Here is a 5,501-nt window from a genome sequence, read left to right on the forward strand (position 1 = left end):
CTTCAAGAATCGCGCTAAACAAACGCTATAACAACGAACGTCAATAATACTTCTGACTGCAGTTCAATTACTCAATATCTACACACACATTACATTACCTCTCGCGTCACGCTGTCCCTTCTTATATATACCCGCCTACCCCATCTAGCAAATACTAGAGCATTCATGAAAAAACAAGATAGTTCTAGAAAATAGAGGGCGCCACACCAGTCACGTGACCTCGATGACGCAACAACGACATCAATTCCACATCAATTTACCGAAAAAAGACTCCCTGGTCTCCTTACACACTTTGATAGCTTTATCCCGTTTACGTATAAACGAAACCTTGTTACATGCTTACTAAACAGAGCTTACAACCTGTGCTCCACATATCTTAATCTACACTTTGAAATTTCGTTCTTACATGACATCCTGAAACGTAACTGCTATCCACAACACTTATTAGAAAACATTACCAACACCTTCCTAACAAAGAAACTCACAAATCCAATTAAGATACCAACTGTACCCAAACTTACTATATACTCGTGTCTTCCCTATACTGGCAAACAAAGCTTAAATTTAAAAAAATCACCTTAAACGCATACTTTGCGTTGCTAGGCGCTGGCACAATTCGATTTGACAGTGTCCCTATTTAGTGTCTTGAAAAATCAGAATAGAAAACCATCATCAATATCATACTGAAACGCCGAAAATTTCCTCCCCTATTGGCCCGAGCCCCGAATCTTTTAAGCAGCTAGTGACACCTCTGGTCAGCAGTAAGTTCACGAGCTTACAATGTTAAAATTCAGGGCTCGATTCTCTCGTTGGGCAGAGCTTTGTGTATCTTTACGCTTAAAAACAACTGACATTCAACTCGGAACGTCTGCTGCTGTTCACTGTCGAGATATTATTGAACCTTTTTGCTACGTTTAAGTATCCTGTATGAGACAGTTTTTGATCTGTGAAAATCGATATTGTGAGTTTGAAAGTAGGCTTATCTCTTGATTTATGAGACATATCAAAACATTCACATCGATGTCATTTATAATACATAAATGAATTTTCAAATAACAAAACACGTCAGATTAATAAACCTCGATTATATAACATGGGTGGCGTTTATAAACTTCTAATATGCCTGCCATATACAATACTTGTAATACATTCGTATTAAATCTATCAAAGTCGAACGTTAGATAAACAGAAAAAGAGGTCGCTGTACGCGAGTGAAACCCTAACAACAAAGAAATCACGCGTTAGGTAGAACACACGACAAAAGCAGGTGGTAGAACAACTCCGTTACGTTTTTTATATAGACATTGACTTTTAATTTATCGTAAGATTATAAGAAAGAACTCTACTATTTTATGAACAAAAAAGTTTTTTCGCCTGATTACTGCATGAAAAGCATTTTATTTTCACGAAACAAATTAAACTCGTTTGTTCTATATATCAATATACACTTTTGTGTGTTTGAGTTGAATGTTTGAAGATAGCAGAAGTAATTACTCAGTAAGTTACTGTGCTTTTTTTCCGTTGACTGCCCAATACAGTTTAATTATTTATTCTTATGTGAAGAATTTTAACAGAAGCCGGCTTTACGCTACCCATAGTTACCGCATTCGCTTGGCACGGTTACATCCCCTAACGACAACGCCAATCGACGCAGTCTCCACGCTAACGCAAGTCGCTAACGTCAGTGGACCAGAACAACGAACCATACCCGTGTGAGTGTAAAAGGGGAAGAAGATTGTCTGTCGTTAGACCTCCTCCGTAAGTTTACAATTAACTTTAATTTTTACTTTGTCGTATTTTATAGTTCATTCTTTCAATGTAAAATTTCGTTATTTAGCTCTAGTGTTATATTTTTCTCTCTTAATTAATAAGGAGTTTCCAATAGATATTCTTTGTGTGTGTTTCATTTCGAATTTCAAGTGAAACGCCTAACCGTTTGTGTAGACTCATAAGTTAGATATGAAGCAAGTTGATTTTTAGTTTTCTACAACTTTTAACTTGTCTAAGTAGTTAGCTTGTGATCAAATCGAAAGTTAATATTAATTACATTTTTAGAATGACGTTTTACTATACAGAGCTTAAGCAATAAGATTTCGGTTGCCGATAGACAATAGGCCTAAATTAACGACAATAATTTATATAAAATCTAGTATTTGAAAATATCGGGATCAATAGTGGGATTTAATTTAACTTAAGTTTCACTTTTAATTTCCTTATCAATTTCAGTGAAAATAATATTTTAGGAAAAAAATATCAATATTAAAAGCTTTTTAGTTTTAGCTTTATTTAATGACGAAAAGAAAAAAATTATCAAGAAAATTAACATTAAAATTTATAATACTAATAAACTGAATTAAAAAAAACGTTTAACTTAAAAAACAAACAAACCCAGAATTAAGTAGGAGAGTGGCAAGGTCTCTTAAAATGTTGAAATGTTTAGGACCAAGTTGGTAAAAAAAACAAGAAGAAAACTTTGTGCTGGTTTTTACCACACAATCCATATAAAAAATACCATAATCTCATATGACATACATAATGCCCAGATAATAAATTGAAGTTTAAAATAGTATCAGCCCAGCAATATCAGTGAAAGAAAATGTCATAATTGAAACTTCACACCACTTTTGAAGGGTAAAGTGGCTTCATGTAATTTTAGGATGCATACACAAACACAACCCCTTATTATACTCATTCTTTAAGAATGTGCAACATTGAGAAGCAAAAAATCTGAGTGTGAAATTGACCTGGAAAGCTGAATAGCCTTAAACTGTTAGTGTTACAGGATGAAAAAGAGTACAAATGTGTATTTATAAACACATCCTAAAAGCTACACAGCATTTAGAAGTGATTGGTATGGTTCATGTATGTTAATAAATATTGAAACATGAACTAATTAACATAGCAAGCTATATTAAAGTTTTCAGTGTGGAGAAAAATGGTTAAATGCATATTAAAGCTACACAAGAACATATTTTGAAGTGTGATACCACTGAATGACTGTAAAGCTTGCAATTAGAGAATTAGACATTAATGAATTAAAGAGGTAGCAGTGTCTGTTTGCAGCTATTTGTGAAAAGCTTTCATTATCTTGTTACCTTATGATCAGAGCAAGTTATTCACTTAGATTAAAAATGAAAATCAACCTGGTAATGAATATATCTAATTAAGTTCTGTTATTATAATTTTACCTGTACTATGCATTGTTTCATCATTTAGGTACCTCTCTGTTAACAAAATTTTCTTACATAGTTTATTTTACATTGAGTAAAATTATAGATTCACGATAAAGTTAATTAGATTGTTTTCAAGAGATTGTAGTATTATCCTACTTTTAAGTGGAAAATTATTTATACACATTATTTTAGCCTCTGGCAAGCAACTTTTATGTTTGTTTTTATTAACTTCATTGTATATGTTATGTTCAACCTATTATCCATATCTCAGACCAGCTAAATTATCTTTAAAATGAATAATCAGACAATCAGACCAAGTAACACTATATTTAGAATAAATAATCAGACCAGCTAACACTATATTTAGAATAAATAATCAGACCAGCTAACACTATATTTAGAATAAATAATCAGACCAGCTAACACTATATTTAGAATAAATAATCAGACCAGCTAACACTATATTTAGAATAAATAATCAGACCACCTAATGCTATATTTAGAATGAATAATCAGACAAGCTAACACTATATTTAGAATGAATAATCAGACAAGCTAACACTATATTTAGAATGAATAATCAGACAAGCTAACACTATATTTAGAATAGATAATCAGACCAGCTAACACTATATTTAGAATAAATAATCAGACAAGCTAACACTATTTAGAATGAATAATCAGACAAGCTAACACTATATTTAGAATGAATAATCAGAACAACTAACAATGTATTTTGAATGAATAATCAGAACAACTAACAATGTATTTTGAATGAATAATCAGAACAACTAACAGTGTATTTTGAATGAATAATCAGAACAACTAACAATGTATTGTGAATGAATAATCAGAACAACTAACACTGTATTTTGACTAAATAATCAAAACAACTAACACTGTTTTAGAATAAATAATCAGAACAACTAACACTATATTTTGACTAAATAATCAAAACAACTAACACTGTTTTAGAATAAGTAATCAGACCAGCTGACACCATATTTAGGATATACAAATAGACCAGCTAACACTATATTTAGAGTGAATAATCAGAACAGCTAACAGTATTTAAGATAAATAATCAGACCAGCTAACTATAATTAGAGTGAATAATCAGATCAGCTAACACTATTTAGAATAAATAATCAGACCAGCTAACACTATATTTAGAATAAATAATCAGACCAGCTAGCTATAATTAGAGTGAATAATCAGACCAGCTAACACTATATTTAGAATGAATAATCAAAATAGCTAACACTATATTTAGAATGAATAATCAGAACAGCTAACACTGTGTTTAGAATAAATAATAAGATCAGCTAACACTGTGTAGAATAAATAATCAGACCAGCTAACACTATATTTAGAGTGAATAATCAGACCAGCTAACACTATATTTAGAATTAATAATCAGAGCAGCTAACACTGTGTTTAGAATAAATAATAAGATCAGCTAACACTGTGTAGAATAAATAATCAGACCAGCTAACACTATATTTAGAATGAATAATCAGAACAGCTAACACTATATTTATAGTTAATAATCAGACCAGTTAACACTATATTTAGAATAAATAATCAGACCAGCTAACACTATATTTAGAATAAATAATCAGACCAGCCAACACTGTGTTTGGAATAAATAATCAGACCAGCTAACATTATATTTAGAATAAATAATCAGACCAGCTAACACTGTGTTTGGAATAAATAATCAGACCAGCTAACATTATATTTAGAATAAATAATCAGACCAGCTAACACTATATTTAGAATAAATAATCAGACCAGCTTACACTATATTTAAAATAAATAATCAGACCACCTAACACTATATTTAGAATAAATAATCAGACCACCTAACACTATATTTAGAATGAATAATCAGACAAGCTAACACTATATTTAGAATAGATAATCAGACCAGCTAACACTCTATTTACAATAAATAATCAGACCAGCTAACACTGTATTTAGAATAAATAATCAGACCAGCTAACACTATATTTAGAATAAATAATCAGACCAGCTAACACTATATTTAGAATAAATAATCAGACCAGCTAACACTCTGTTTACAATAAATAATCAGACTAGCTAACACTATATTTAGAATAAATAATCAGAACAACTAACGCTATATTTAGAATGAATAATCAGACAAGCTAACACTATATTTAGAATGAATAATCAGACAAGCTAACACTATATTTAGAATGAATAATCAGACAAGCTAACACTGTATTTAGAATGAATAATCAGACAAGCTAATGCTATATTTAGAATAGATAATCAGACCAGCTAACACTATATTTAGAATAA

At 30.7% G+C, this 5,501-nt stretch overlaps 1 protein-coding gene across 3 annotated transcripts in view; it reads left to right on the forward strand.

Moving 5' to 3' along the window:
* The window catches only part of LOC106462672 (girdin-like), an 80,120-nt gene that overhangs the window by 8,514 nt on the left and 66,105 nt on the right, over positions 1-5,501 (forward strand). For 2 of the 3 annotated variants that reach the window (XM_022390001.1, XM_013922617.2), the window contains exon 1: positions 1,389-1,758. The gene's annotated coding sequence lies outside the window, so the exon portion shown is untranslated. Of the gene's footprint in view, positions 1-1,388; positions 1,759-5,501 lie in introns of those variants that run through there. The other variant, XM_022390000.1, reaches the window with a different exon arrangement.

This window comes from Limulus polyphemus, unplaced genomic scaffold (genome assembly GCF_000517525.1).
Source record: "Limulus polyphemus unplaced genomic scaffold, Limulus_polyphemus-2.1.2 Scaffold1222, whole genome shotgun sequence".
Lineage (NCBI taxonomy): Eukaryota > Metazoa > Arthropoda > Merostomata > Xiphosura > Limulidae > Limulus > Limulus polyphemus.